We start from the raw sequence: 16,511 nt of genomic DNA on the forward strand, positions 1-16,511 counted from the left end.
CTGCCGTACCCATGATCTAGTTTCAGTTGTCTCCCAGCACTGCCTCCCAGCACTAAGCTCAGAGGAGTGACTGCCGTACCCATGATCTAGTTTCAATTGTCTCCCAGCACTGCCTCCCAGCACTAAGATCAGAGGAGTAACCATCATACCTACAATCTAGTTTCAATTGAGTGGGTATGGTAATTTTATTTATAAAGTTTTCCAATTTGCTCTGACTTACATATTGGTCCAGTCCTTTTATTACTATTTATATAGTTTATAGTATTTCTCTCACCTTTTATTTCGTTAAGTTTATATAAAAACCTAAGGATATCAAAGCTTGGTGAGATTTTGTTAATTATCTAACCCATCTTTGGGATTTTAAAAATTAAATGTGGGAGCCATTAAAAAATAATTGTTGCTTATCCAACAGTGAATGCACTTAGAGCTTTGAGGGCTGTCGGAATATAGTGCAACGGTAGCGTGCTTTTCCAGTAAGACTGAAGCCCAGGCTTCTGTCTCTCATGTGTATCAGGGAGGGGGAGAGGGTTAGAAAAGACTTCACGTTTTTCCAAAAAAAAACTTTTTTTTAAAAAAAAAGTCTTTCCACACATTTATTTTCTGTACTTAGGAATACATCATCTTTGTTTAAGGCCTTTTTTTTTTTTTTTTTTTACTTTTGATGGGGAAAAAGGTGTATTACAAAGTCTGTACCATTAGTGACATAAACCCTGAGATGTCCTCCCCTACCCTTTGCCCTTCCCTTTCCAGTTTGAAAACCCGCAGGGACTTGAGCCCCCTTGCTGTGGTGGGAGGTTGTCCCTCAGGTTTGCTTTCTATCCCTCAGGGCTTGTTAGTAATTTCTTAGTGGATGCTCAGAGCCTTCTCTCTAGTGTCAGTATCCTTCGCAATACTTTTCTTCTGCCTACTTCTGCTCTCCTGGCTCAGGAGAAATTGCATTCAAAGCATGTACAGTAACTTTGATGTCCGACATAGACAAGACCTGCACTATGTGCCAGAGTGTCATAGAATTCTAGAGTCCACAGCCATGCTAGGCAGAACAGTTTTCCTGGAACATTCACATTCTAAGTCATTTTCATGTAATTAAACTAACAAGGTAAACCCAAGAGCTCATCAAAAGCATTTGAGAATCTCACTTAGATTCTGTGTCACCAACATCAGAGAACAAACAGCAGAAGTAGAAGCCATAGGAATGAAGTATGAGTGGCTTGTTTCGAATAAAAAACAGACACAAAACAGAAGACCCTGGGTTTTAGGACTGTGTTTACTTTTTATGAATATATTAACCATAAATATCAGTGGACAGAGGCTGTAAAGATTCATTTCGTATTATATGATTCCTGAATATATGAAAGTATCAGCACATAAAGATCCACAACAAAAGTGGATTACTACTTCTCATGGTGTGGAATGAGGGGAAAAATGGTAGTTTTATTAACAGTGAAAGTATTCATAATGGGGTAATGAAAATGTTCTTGAAATAGGTAGCAAAATCAGTCTTTAAAAAGTGTGAGAACTCGCAGTTCCTGATGTTTACATTTAGAACAAATAAAATCAGGAACTTAACCACATCCTTTGGGGATAGCTATTACATACATAAGATTATTTACAGTCTTGCCCGTTGGCAGCCTTCAGCCCTTCCTACTCTAGAGACTGAGTAAAAGTACCTATCACAGTTTTGCCTTGGTCTTTCAGAGGACATAGCCCTATTCACCTCACTAGCTTTTACATACACTCATACTATTTTAGAGATATAGGAAGAAATTGAGCATAAATATACATTAATACATATATGTAAATATACGTGCATACATAGCTACATAAATACATATACATACTTACATGTATTTATAATATCACAAGATTATATATTTATGGTTGGACTGTGAACTGAGTATGTAAAAGTCCTGTTTATTAAGATTAAACATAGTTACCATATGTTCCAACAATTCTACTCCTATGTGCATGTATGTCCATACAAACGTTTATAGTCAAATTATTTATTATAGTTTTAATCTTTTTTAAGAGTGAAAACAACCTAAAGACTCATCACAATGATGAACTAAAAACCAAAATGTGGCATTCCATCTGATTGAGCATTGTTTTTCCACAGGAAGAAATGGAGTAATGATAAACATTATAACATGGCTGAATTTGTACTTAAGTTTGTAGCAGGAAAATAGTTATCCACAAAAGGTTAACTGAAGGACATTGATCAAATCACATGGGCTATAGTGATAAATTGGCATCTGGGAGAGCCCCAAACACACATGCATCACTCTGTAGCTCCTTTGCTAATGGGAAGAGTGAGCCTTAAGAAATTGATTTGCAAGCTGAGCAATTAGGAGGCAGAGGCAGGCAGATTTCTGAGTTTCAGGACAGCCTGGTCTACAGAGTAAATTCCAGGACAGCCAGGGCTACACAGAAAAACCCTGTCTCGGAAATGGAAAACAAAACAAAAAAAAACAAAACAAAACAAAAAAAAACAAACAAAGAAAAAAGAAAGGGAGGGAGGGAGGGAGAGAAGAGAAGAGAAGAGAAGAGAAGAGAAGAGAAGAGAAGAGAAGAGAAGAGAAGAGAAGAGAAGAGAAGAGAAGAAAAGTTGATTTGCACATTTATTAAAAGGCAAAGCCACTCTAAGGTGTACCAATCCATATAGTAGCCACAAGCAAATGTGGCTAGTCTGCCGTTCAAATATGGCAAGTCAAGATGGGATTTTTTTTTTACATGAAATACTATTGGGTTTTATTGAGAAAACTTGTACTACAGATTTCAACATGGGCATTGAGAATAGAGCAACATGTAAGAGAAGGTCAGCGGTACTTGCCCTGGAGTGGGCATGGGTTCTGCAAGAAGGGAGCTTTCTAGATGTTCTGTTAAGTATAAACTATATATCAGACTTTCAAAATGCACTAAAATACTTCAGTTATGTGTTGATTAGGCAGTAGCAATACAGGCATGTTGACAAATACATTATTACAACTATCTTCCACCCTTTTCGATATGGCTCCTTATAAACTATTTGATAAAGTGGCTTATCTTTGTGTTTGGCTTCATTCCCACTGAACAGTGCTGCCCTAGAGGGAGAAGCCTATGAGTGCACAAGGAAAGCCTCTCTTAAAGAAAAGTTACCAAAGGTGATCAAATCTGCTCCACTCTGGGTCATTTCCCATTGGTTTAAGGAGAGCCACACTAACAAGATATAACTAACAAGAAAAGGTGTGCTTTTCAGGTGTGTCGGGGTGGAGGCCGTGTTGACTCTAGTGTCTCTTTATGTATGTTTTATATATAACAACAATGATAAAATGTCAAAGAAGCAGGGAAATGTGACCTTAGCAGGAGACAAATTACTCAAAATTAAGTCAACAAGAGAAAGACCACCAAATGACACCAGTGCTTTCCCCAATTGATCTCAATTTTTTATATTTTGAAACATGGCTTCTCACTGAACTTGCAACTCACTAATTGACCTAAACTAGCTGGATAGCAATCTCTAGGCACCTGCCTGTCTCCATATCCTGAGATTAGAGATGGTGCTGTGACACCTGGCTTTTTACCTGCTTGCTGAGGATTTGAGCTCTTGTCTGTAGGCCCTAAGGTCATTTCAGTAATAACAAACTATGTGCACTAAAAATGGAGTCTTTCTTCCTTCCAGTATTTATTCCAAACCAAGCACTTCTTTATGCTGCATTCACTGTTCGTATTTAGGTCACTTCCGTTTTAGCCCTTTTTTTTTTTTTTTTCTGTATGTGTCAGTCTGTTTGCCTTAATAGTGAGTCCTGTACATGGTGTTTGCCAAGATGTATTTGTGTTTACTTATTAATGTATTGTGGTCATCTCCTCATATCATATTCAGAAAACATTCTGTTTTAAAACTAATATTTTATACATATAGATCCAAAGATTATTTTAATACTGAGTTTTATTTTGAACCAGCTAGATACTCAACATTTTTACACACTCCCTTAATGTTCTTTAAATATTATTAGACTTCTCAGACTTGAAAACATTATTTACATGATAAAATGTAAAAGCAAACATGAGTTGTCTCCTTCAGTAGGAGATCTAGTAGGTCTGTCCATAGGAAAGAGTATATCACTTGGTAGTTGGAATTATTGTAGTGTTCTGTTTTGCCATTTGAACCAGGAAAGCTATATGAGTCACAAGTTAATTGTCCCAGTAATGTTTATTATGTTATATTCTGAGGCTGTAATATAGCTCACATTATGACATTATTACTTTTTGTAGTTTGCTAAAACTTACCTGCTTTAATAAAGAGCTGTAGTTCCAGATAAAATATTTAGAGTCAATTATATAAATCCTCTCCAAATATGCTCTCTTTCCTTCTCTCAGCCTCTAGAGTCATTCTAAATCTCTGAATATACAGTTGTTCTCAGAATGATGATTGTGTTGGTTCTTGTCAGGGTGTGTTTCATTATCTAGTGCTGTTATATCCCTAGTACTACAAAGTACACTGTACTGTGGATTTCAGGCGACTCCCTTTTTACAAGTCAGATTGACTTGGAATAGTGGGTATTTAGAGTGACTTGCCCGAAAGCTCTGTTTGAGAATGCTATGAGTGCAGTTTTAGTCCTTGTCATGATCAGCTGATCTAGTTGAGGGCTTGAGATTTGGTTCTAACTAAATAACTACTCTTTTGTGGCTTCCTGTAGCAGGTTATAAATTTCCATGAATTTATGTCTGTTTGCTGCCAAAAGCTTCCTCAATAACCATATCAAAATGACTCTTAAGTTCTACAATCATAAATTGTAGATCATTTTTAAAATATGTTTTACCCTTTTATTGAGTGCTTTGCTCTTTTAACTTACATTGCAAAGGAGCTACAGAATATTAGGATATGCTTCAGATCCTAACATGAGTTTCTTAATTGGGAAAAAAGTAATCTACCTTGCATTTCTTTGAAAACACCCTTGGGTTATATAAAGTGCACCGGATCTGGGATAGATCAAGTCATGCCAAGTTAACGTATAAATATAACATTTGTGGGCTTGAACATAACAGAGAGGAAGCATAATATACCTTTCAAAATACACCTGAAGCATCAGCAAGGTTGCTCAGCAAGTAAGTAGCTTATCATCAGTCCTGACGATCCGAGTTCAATCCCTGGGGCCCACACAGTGAAGGAGATAACCAGCTGGCCAAAGTCATCTTCTGATCCCCACTCTTATCCACTCACACACCGGTCACAGCACACAAACGAAGACTGGAAGTAAAACAGGTTAAATAGACCTTAAAATAATTTTAAACCTTTAAATCTCCATAATATTTGGCATATAATGCTTGTGTACCATGGCTACTGACATGCAAGACAGAAAAATGGTAAAATAGTGTTATGTTTTCTTAAATGCCTGATATAAAATAATTGAATGTTACAATTAATTAGTATCCTGTATGTTTGTTTTCTATGTGTTCATTGATGAAAGCATGCGTACATGATACATCATACATTCCCTGTTTTTAAAATATCTTTTTAGTGAATTTGTAAATGTGAGATGCTTTAGCCTGTATTGACTAGTGTCCACTTACAGCCAGAGCCTAACATCTTAACCACAGAGAAGCTAATTAGAAGGAAAATTAAGAAGCAAGGATCATACACATATTCACTACATATGCACAGTAAATTACCTGTATATATCACGTGTGAACATCTGATGAGCAGCAGTGAGGTGGCATGCAGACTTAGAAAGCATCATTGTACTTCCCCTGCCCCAGCAATGAACAGTTGTCCTCTGCAGGGTCAGTGTGAAGGACAAACTTCCTTCCCATGCGTGCTGCTCTTTCTTTATTACAGTGTGCACTGACATTAGCGTCCTAGGTTAAATATATAGTTTTTTATGCACTTAGAAAGGCTTATCCTTTGTTTAGAAGCTGTCTATCCTCTTCATTGAAACCATTCCTTAATCTGATGTTTTTGTTCTGTAATTTCTTTCTTTTTTTTCAAATATTTTTTATTTGATATTTTCTTTATTTACATTTCAAATGCTATCCCAAAAGTTCCCCATACCCTCCCCCTGCCCCTGCTCCCCTACCCACCCACTCCCACTTCTTGGTCCTGGCCTTCCCCTGTGCTGGGTCATATAATGTTCTGTAATTTCTAACCCTGAACTTTGATAAGGGTAAGATACCAGAAAAGTAGTTCATGTTGGCAAAAGTACTAAGGAACACAGCCCTGATTATCAAGGTAGGTAAAAATGGCCATAGAATGTTTTCTTCTTATTTGTCTTTGTTTCATTCTTGAAGTGATAGTTCCCACAGGAGAAATACTAATTGCTTGAACACAGCCACACACACTCCCCAGACCCTTGTAGCATTCACTTCTGCCCATAGTAGCCTATATGTCAAAGATTAACACTATTCTGCCCTTTATGACCATTGGTAACTTTCAAGAAAACTAAATGCTAATTTCAGTTTTTAATTTGTGAATGTTCTTTCATTAACCTGTGTTTGCCACCTATAAATTTTCTTGTCAAGGATTCTGAACCAAAACAATACAATAAACCAAAAATATAAGTCAATAATTTTGAGCAAAGTCAAAGCATAATTTTAACATAAATTCCTCATATTTTATTATCAAGTAATTTATCAAGCTATTTATCCTTATTTTATTATCAAGTTATTTATCCTTAGTGCTATTTTCACCCAAATCCCCTAGCATACCAGTAAACCTTAATAACTGTGGTTATAACTTTAGCAATGCAACCGTTTCTATCCATATTACTTAAGGCTTCAGTCATTTAGTGAACCTGTCATATACTTACGCATTTGGCATTTAGAGATCACAGAGCACAGAGCTCTTCTACAGGAAATAATGCTTTGAATTCTGAGACTGGTTTTCCTTTCATTGAATTGCCTGTCATCCAGGTATGGGTTTGATAAACTGACACAAAGGTGAAAGAAGTTCCTCTCCTACGTCATCTTATCAAATACACTGTGGACAGCACATCTTTGTGTTGAGTACAGCTGCAGTCAAGGAATCCATGAAGCTTACGCTCAGTGATACATAGCCTCAGTATTTTCAGGTGATTTTAATGAACACCTGATAAAACTGAGGTATAGTACCACGGAACTTGGAATTTCCCCAAATCTAGGAAAAAATAAACAAATGCACAGGGTTATAGAATGGTAGCATCCCTTGTCCAGCTTAGTGGCAGAAGAGACATTAATGAAAGAGATAATTCTTTAATTTGCTTTCATTCTGCTAAACATTGTCAAGTTACATTATAAACATACTTAAATTTTGAAATAAGAAAAATTGAATTGAATATGTGTGTGTGTGTGTGTGTGTGTGTGTGTGTATACTTTCCTAGTTTGTAAAACATTAGATAGTCTATGAAATTTTGCTTTTATCAGGATTTTTATTTTGTCTTATTTCAATTATTTTATTTGAAAATACATCCTCAGAAATGTAGTATTTTTAAAAAACAAACAAACAAACAAAAAACCTAACAGTACACCAAAATCATTTGTATACTGTCCGGGCTCAAGAATTGTCATGTGAGAAAGATCTTTTCTGAAATTTATTCTTGCACTAAAAGTATATAATTCAGGCTCAGGTAAAAAACTGATTCTATTAATCCAAAGTAACATTGTTAAATCTTTTCAATTTTGGATGAATTTGCCTGCTATATACAACATGGAAACATAACTTTGACGATTCCTTCTAGTTTTTTAAGTCTTTGCAGAATAAATGGCATCATAGAGTTTCAGTACCTTCTCAGTGTGGCTGCAGGGCTGTGTGGACACTGGAGGCGTAGCACAGTGGTCCTCAGCAGAGCAGAAGGTGCTCTGCCTCCTGCTAAGAACTGCAGCATCCAGGTGCCTTTCTTAACAAGGGACTTCTTTTAAATGTGTCTAGTCACCTCAAAAGCTATGTATACCATTTCCTGCCAGTAGGATTAGAGGAAGGAAGCACTAGGCCGTAGTGTTTGATGTGTGATGTACTGTAATTCTTTTCATGTGTTTGCTGGCTTTTATATGATGATCAGTGTTCTGCTACCAATTGTGACCCTGGTGTGGTCCAGGTTATTGAAGTTCAGACATCTTTAATGTATAGGTTCATAACATATCTAGCCGCATTGTTGTAATTAAGGATAGATTTATGTTACTTAACCAACTCTCATCTTCATTAAAATATTTATGTTTTATAATTGAGTAATTTTCTTAGTGACTGTGATCTTAGTGGCTAAAAGATATGATTCTGTGCTGAGACTGCCAGTTCTTACTCTACTAGAGACTCTCACATGCTCTTCAGGCCTCCTTGGTTTACCTTCTAAACCTGTTATTTAAATGGACATTTTTCCTCAGAGTCTTTTTTATGCGTGTATATAAAGTTCAAAATGGAATATTGCTTCACAATGTATATAATTGCTGCTTTTATTACTATTAGAAAATACCTGATCAAAGGCAGGTTAGGGTAAAAAACAGTGTTTGGGCTTTATGATTTGAGGCCGTGTAAGCTCATCATCGCTGATAAACTTTAGCAGTAGGAGCAGCTCAAAGTTCTAATAGAGGAATCATGAAACTGCATGCCCAAATCTTGGCAGGCCAGGAAGCAAAACATGGGTGTCAGCAAGAGCTCCTGGTGTGGTGGCAGGAGTCTGTGGCTATTAGTTCACACCTCTGCAAACCTGACCAGAGATCAGGAAGTAGAACCTGGCTATAAACCCACACCAGTGACCCACTTCCTCTAGCTGGACCCCACCACCCTAAAGTTCTACAGCCTCTCAAAACTATACCACCACTGACAAGTCAAGCTTATCCACACTGTATCCGTGCCTGTGATAAAACATTGTGACAATTAGATACTTCTTTATTTTGAGATAACACATTAAAGAACTTTAAGTGATAAACTGCCTTGGATTTAGGGTGGTTTATTTGGGGGCATGAATAAGAAAGATCATAAATTATATATAGTTTCACTGACTTAAACACTATTAATGTTTAATTGTAGCCACTGACTTAATGTTGTAATGTTCATGTGGGTAAATTCTCTGCAGCCAACATTAAGGATGATATGTTTCCCACTTATTAACATAAAATGTGGTGTAGGTATTTAGCTATTCAATAATAGGGTCTTAATGGTGTATGTATTATACTCTTGTCTTTTAACAAGTCTGTGTGAATGGAAAATGGCCTGAGAGCTTTAAGAGTGATATTGATAATTTATAATTGTTCCATATCTTCTGGATAGATCAGATTAAGGTAGTTTTATGACTTTATTTTGTATTTACTAATATTTTCATTGTTATATACAAAATACCCTAATTTTTAGTTTGTCAGTGATTTTTCACTTAAGCTTAGTGTTCTTTTCCCAGTTCTATCAATATTCTCTAGTCAGATTAAGCAATTAATTCAAAATATTCAACTATTAAAACAATAATGATGGTATTCCAAATTCGTATTCAGCAAGAATTGCTACATGTGTTACACTTATTTCCTGTGCATTAATTTTTGGAACCCATATACTATCTGAATTTTGTTGTTGTGTTATCATAATACTATAAAAGAATATTCAAGCTGCAACTTAAGCCTGTACAACTTACCACCAACAATCTAAAACACCTAGTATGTGCTTCTCATTCTGATCCTTTAACATTAATGTGAACCTGATTTTTAAAATGCTCTTCATTCACCTATCCACACTGACCAAAAGGTTGTGACACTTCACAACCTCAACTCAACCAGTGTACTACACCTGTATCTGTTATACCCTGATCATTCAAATGTACTTCTCAGTGCCGAGTCTGTGGAAATAATCCTAAAACTCTTTGGGATTCTCTTGAGACTCAAAATGAGATTATATTCTAAAGGGAAAATTGTTTTTCCTCATCTCTGCATTCTTTTTTACTGTTTCATTGATGTTTTTAATAAATAGCTTAATGTTTACAAATTTGACAATCTTCTGCTTCTTACTCTTCATGACTAATTTTGTGGTATTTATGATTTTGAAAGTCCTTAGAGATTATAAATTAACACAATTTTATTTTTAAAGGAGTTCTGTTATTGAATGTTAAATCTTTTTTTTTTCAATGTTTTTGGTTTAAATAAGTTCTGGTCTGTAGCCTTGGCAGTACTGTCTTTATCTAGTTTAACTTGAAGCCTTAACAGTTTTCAACCAACTGCATAACAGTAAAAGGTTAAACATTTTATATGTTGTTTCTAATCGTGTTATATATAGAGCACAGGCAACAAGAGATTGAATTTATAGTCAAGGTGTGGTTTTGTTTCATGCCTTATCCCTACAGTGTCAGCATGGTAGAGTAGAGGCTGTTGTGATCCTGTGGATGGTAATCGCCCTAGATGTGCGTGAAGGCAGCAGCAGGTGCTCTTGTTACTATCTTCACCATCAATTTTATGTAAAAGTATTTTTCATTACAAACACTTTATAGTTTGATAGTAGAATCAATATGGAATGAAAGTATGTAATGAAAGAGAACAACATGTAAATGATACAGAGAAGCATATTAATAAAATGAAATGAATATGGCAAGATAGGAAAGGAGGTGCTTCTCAGCCGTTCGATGTTCTTCAGTTGAGAATTCTTTGTTTAGCCCTATATCTCATTTTAATAGGGTTATTTGGTTCTCTGGAGCCTAACTTCTTGAGTTCTTTGTATATATTGGATATTAACCCCTTATCAGATTTAGGATTGGTAAAGATCTTTTCCCAATCTGTTGGTTGCTTTTATGTCCTATTGACAGTGTCCTTTGCCTTACAGAAGTTTTGCAATTTTATGAGGTCCCATTTGTCAATTCTTGATCTTATAGCACAAGTCGTTGGTGTTCTGTTCAGGAATGTTTCCCAAGTGCCCATATCTTCGAGACTTTTCCCCACTTTCTCCTTTATAAGTTTCAGTGTCTCTGGTTTTATGTGGAGGTCCTTGATCTACTTGGACTAGAGCTTTGTACAAGGAGATAAGAATGGGTCAGTTTGCATTTTTCTACATGCTGACCACCAAGTGAACCAACACCATTTGTTAAAAATGCTGTCTTTTTTTTGACTGGATGGTTTTAGCTCCTTTGTCAAAGATCAAGTGACCATATGTGTGTGGGTTCATTTTTGGATCTTCAATTCTATTCCGTTGATCTTCCTACTTTTCTCTGTACCAATGCCATACTGTTTTTATCACTATTGCTCTAATACAGCTTGAGGTCAGGGATGGTGATTTCCCCAGAAGGTTTTTTATATTTGACAATAGTTTTTGCTATACTGGGTTTTTTGTTATTCCAAAAGAATTTGCAAATTGCTCTTTCATAGAGTTATCTACGAAGAATTGAGTTGAATTTTGATGGGGATTGCATTGAATCTGTAGATTGCTTTCAGCAAGATGGTCGTTTTTACTATATTAATCCTGACAATCCAGGAGCATGGAGTATCTTTCCATCTTCTGAGATCTTCAATTTCTTTCTTCGGAGACTTGAAGTTCTTGTCATACACATCTTTCACGTGCTTGGTTAGAGTCACACCAAGATATTTTATATTATTTGTAACTAGTGTGGAGGGTGTCATTTTCCGAATTTCTTTCTCAGCCTGCTTATCCTTTGTGTGGAGGGAAAGCACTGATTTGTTTGAGTTAATTTTATATCCAGCCACATTGTTGAAGTTGTTCATCAGCTGAGGAGTTTTCTTGTGGAATTTTTGGGGTCACTTAAGTATATGATCATATCATCTGCAAATGGTGCTATTTTGACTCCTTCCTTTCCAATTTGTATCCCTTTGCCCTCCTTTTGTTGTCTAATTGCCCTAGCGAGGACTTCAAGTGCTATGTTGAACAGGTAGGCAGAGACTGGGCAGCCTTGCCTAGCCCCTGATTTTAGTGGGACTGCTTCAAGATTCTCCCATTCAGTTTGATGTTAACTACTGGTTTGCTGTATATTGCTTTTAATATGTTTAGGTATGGGCCTTGAATTCCTGATCTTTCTAAGACTTTTAACATGAAGAGATGTTGAATTTTGTCAAATGCTTTTTCAGCGTCTCCTTAACCCTAACCCTAACCCTAACCTGATGTGGAAGTTAGACTCCAGAGAACCAAATAACCCTATTAAAAATGAGGAAGAGATAAACAAAGAATTCTCTATCTTTCAACAGAGGAATGAATACAGAAAATGTGGTACATTTACACAATGGAATACTACTCAGCTATTAAAAACAATGAATTCATGAAATTCTTAGACAAATGGATAAAACTAGAAAATATCATCCTGAGTGAGGTAACCCAGTCACAAAAGAACACACATGGTATGCACTCACTGATAAGTAGATATCAGCCCAAAATTTCCAAATAACCATGATACAATTCACAGACCACATGAAGCTCAATAAGAAGGAAGAGCAAAGTGTGGGTGCTTTGGTCCTTCTTAGAAGGAGAACAAAATAATCACAGGAGCAAATATGGAGATAAAGTGTTGAGCAGAGACTGAAGTAAAGGTTGCCCAGAGACTGTCCCACCTGGGGATTCATCTCATACACAGTTACCAAACCCAGACACTATTGTGTGGATGCCAAGAAGTGCATGCTGAAAGGAGCCTGGATATGGCTGTCTCCTGAGAGGCCCTGCCCGAGCCTTACAAATACAGAGGTGGATTTAGACTGAGTGCAGGGTCTCCAATAGAAGAGTTAGAGAAAGGACTGAAGGAGTTGAAGGGGTTTGCAACCCCATAGGAAGAACAACAATATCAACCAACCAGTCCCCCCAGAGCTCCCAGGAACTAAGCCATCAACAAAGGAGTACACATGGTTCATGCTGCATATGTAGCAGAGGATGGCCTTGTCATGCATCAATGAGAGGAGAGGTCCTTGTCCTCTGCAGACTTGATAGATGCCCCAGGGTAGGGGAATTGCAGGGGAGGGATGATGTGATAGGGTGTTTCAAGGAAGGAAGGAAACCCGGAAAGGGGATAACATTTGAAATTTAAATAAGGAAAATATCCAATTGTTTTTAAAAAGATAAGAAAGGAATTGTCTTTATTAAAATGTATTGCAATTTGGAATGCCTGGAATACTTGCAGTCAAGTTAATTAGGTTGTAATTTGTCTTTACAAATGCCTCCATTAGATTTTTTTTTCTCAATATAGAATCTAGTTAGCCAGTTAACTTGCAAAAATAAATTAAAGACTCCATATTTACAGACTCTAACATAATTTTAAACGCTTACATCAGAGAAAAGGAAGGAGAAGTGTGATATTGCTGATATCTAGCTGAATCCTCCTGGATTCAATTGGGAGTCTAACATTTTCTCCAGTCTTCTCAGCTGTTCTTCTGTAGCTGAAGACAATCTGACCGTCAGCCATTTTATCTCCTGCCATATTTACTTTCCAGATTACTGTCTTTTGTAGAGACTTTATGATAAATGTGTAGACGTTTAATTTATTCAAGATATGAAAGTTGTACTTGGTTTTACGTTCCTGTTTTCTGGATTGTTAGGCATTTTATAGATCTCAGTTGAGCTATAAGTGTATAAATTTTGCTACTTTACATTGAATACCCACGATATGCCTATTCAGCAATGAGCACTAAATGGTTCAACATGAGCTGTTCCTTGTGTAAACATACAAAAGGCCCGTCCCAGACTAAATCAATTTAAAAAGGAAAACATTAAAGCCATGTTTCCTGTTATACACTTACAGTCATCTTTGGTTCCTTATGATTACATTATTGACCAACTATTGCAGACTTGAGCTTATCCTCCCACACCACCTGCTGAGGAGTTTAAATGGTGTGGGAGGAGAGTTTGGAAGGCCGAAGCCATTACAATTATGTAACTCCTACGTGGTAGCTGATAAAGCAGCTTTTTGTGTGGAGAATAAGGAAGTAGTGAGAACTGGGCGTCTTCATCTTTCCTGGTCTGATTGCTTGGTTTCAAAGGCAGCAGTAGGGTTGGAGCAGAGTTCATAGATCATTTTCGAAGCATATGAAGTTGAGACAGGAAGATTTGATTTCTTTCTCGATAGCAAACGTGTAGGGAAAGGAAGCAATACTATAAGGCTTTTTACTGTAACATACTTACATTATAGCTTTAGAGCAGATTTTGTTAATATTAATCATTCTAGTCCTTGATGATTTACTAGTAGTATATATTCTTTGTAAAGAATTGAAAATAAATTGTTGATGTAGTGTGACATGAGGGAACAGTTGACTTGTATTTTATAAGTCTGAAAAAGCATCTCTGTCAAATTTATTACAGAAAAATCAAACCAAACTCAGTTGTTATATTAACTACTTCCTTAAAATACCAACACTAATGACCAGGTGTCAAACTTTTGTAGTTTCTAATATAAATATGCAAATTTTACTTGAGAAAGCAAATTGGAAATACATTTATGTGTCCTGATTTTGATATCTTAGTTGTTCGGGAGTTATAGAAGAACCTGTTTGGCAAAGATCCGCATATATTTGTAGTTGACTTAAATTTTCCATGCTAAGCTTTTTCTTAGCCTTGAAAGTAGAAATTTATTATATGCTAATCAACAAGCTATTACAAGGGTTCTAGGCTACTAAAAATGTGGTTCGACTTCATTAAGGACCAGTGTTTTTCTCAGTTGCTGTGTTAGTTGTTTATTGTTTGGTTTTGATTGTCCAGTCCTAATGCCTCCTCTCTGTGGCTGGGTTCTAATCCTGCACATCCCCAATTGAACTGAGGCTGAGGACAAAGAGGATGATTTAGTTGCCCTCACACTAAATGTTATGGTGTATCAACCTCTGCACACACGTACTTCTGTATGTTCATGTTCTTATACTCATAATTAACAGAAACTTGGGCTCCTCTGGAGAGCTGTGTCACCCTGTCACTTCTGTATTCTATTCTGTAAGGGTAACATGGCCATTGTTTTCATAGTAAGACCTCTTTTTAGGCCATACAGCTCCGTTCTCTACAGCCGTGCCTTGTTTGAGTCCTTTCAACTTTACCTGCTGAAGGGTGGAGGACTCTGGCCTTCTTCTCTGCCCTTCTCCACGGCAGCTGTTCCGAGCCTTCTTATGGTTTCTGAGCTGCTGTTGTCCCATTTTCGGGCCTTTTTTCACTTGAGTGAGACATTTATTTGTATGAGCACACAGGACTGTTTGGAACTTACCTAAGTATTTTCTTTCTCTTCCCTGGATTACCCATGTCTGTAGTAGGTGGTCCTTGTTTTGTGTGTGTTTCTAGTTGCATTCTGTGCTCAGTCTTTTCTTATTGCTTCTAAATCCCCCACTACTATGAGGGATTTGTAGGCGATAGTATGGATTTGATAGTCTATCACTAGGAATGATGAAGGATTTGGCTGCTTCCCACTTACGCATTATATTAGTGATTTGTGTTGTCAGGATATTAAAATGGGTTGTTTTCACAACACAGAACTCATATGAGGAAAATTAATGTTACGTTTAGGGAGATGAGAGGATATCCTTTATCTAAAGCTAAGCTGAACAAAATAAGAAATTCTTTCTCCTACATATGCAGCCAGGGCCATGAAGTGGGAGTGGGTGGGTAGGGGAGCAGGGCGGGGGAGGGTATAAGGGGCTTTCAGGATAGCATTTGAAATGTAAATGAAGAAGATATCTAATAAAAATGGAAAAAAAGATATTGAATCATCTGTACTCTTGAATACATATTTTCCTCAGCCTTAGTGTTTTATAAACAATTTTTAATAAAAATTGGCTGTTGAATTAAAAATAAATAAATAAAAGAGAAATACTTCCTCGGGAGTGAAATAGACAGCATAGAGTTTTGTTTTGTTTTGTTTTGTTTTGGTACAGAAGTTGGAGGCTCCTGACTCTGCAAACTTGCTTAGCTTACACCGTTGTCTGTTACTCTGCTCAGCATCATAGTTATGTTGCCCTTCTTATGGCAAATATCTTACTTTTTTTATCCTTTTTTTCCCCCTTTTGCTAGACGTTCATCTATTGTTGGGCCTTGTTGATCATCTCCTACCATTTTGCTAATTCCTGCTCTTGTACCCTACTCTCCAGAGTTTCTCCTGCTTTATTATGTGCAGTGTTGAGTTCTGGCCCTGGCTTCCTCCCAAACACTAGTAAGTTAAACAGTATGTTTTCCTGAAGTGCCGTCTCCACTCTACATAGTGCCTGTAGTGCATAAGATTGGCATTGTTTCTTTATTAAATTTTTGGCTAAGGAATAACTAACATAGAAATATCTTTTCAATTTCTAAAAATAAGGAGTTTTGCAGGTTCTCCTCAGTAAAGCATTGAGGGTAATTTTATTGTGCTCACAGACTACAGTCTGTATAATGTTAATTGATCAAAATGTGTTGAGGTAAGCTTAATGCCAGGAGAACCAGTTTTTATAAGTGTTGCTTTGTACTTGGGGAAACATGTTTGCCAAATGTCTGTTTGATACCATGTTCCATAAAAATATCATCAAATATAGTAATTTGATGTTTCAAATTTTCTATTTTCTTTCCTCCTGCTTATTGTAGCTTATTGTATTCCTCTCTCTCTCTCTCTCTCTCTCTCTCTCTCTGTGTGTGTGTGTGTGTGTGTGTGTGTGTGTGTGTG

At 36.6% G+C, this 16,511-nt stretch overlaps 1 protein-coding gene across 5 annotated transcripts in view; it reads left to right on the forward strand.

Annotated features, from left to right (window-relative positions):
• Vps13b (vacuolar protein sorting 13 homolog B) overlaps window positions 1-16,511 on the forward strand; it is a 529,582-nt gene that overhangs the window by 251,298 nt on the left and 261,773 nt on the right. Inside the window, exon 31 of one of the 5 annotated variants that reach the window (XR_003845462.1) lies at window positions 15,890-16,028. The exons of the other annotated variants lie outside the window; for them this stretch is intronic. The gene's annotated coding sequence lies outside the window, so the exon portion shown is untranslated. The remainder of the gene's footprint in view (window positions 1-15,889; window positions 16,029-16,511) is intronic. 5 annotated transcript variants of the gene reach the window in all.

Source organism: Mus pahari, chromosome 17, assembly GCF_900095145.1.
Source record: "Mus pahari chromosome 17, PAHARI_EIJ_v1.1, whole genome shotgun sequence".
In the NCBI taxonomy this organism is placed as follows: Eukaryota; Metazoa; Chordata; class Mammalia; order Rodentia; family Muridae; genus Mus; species Mus pahari.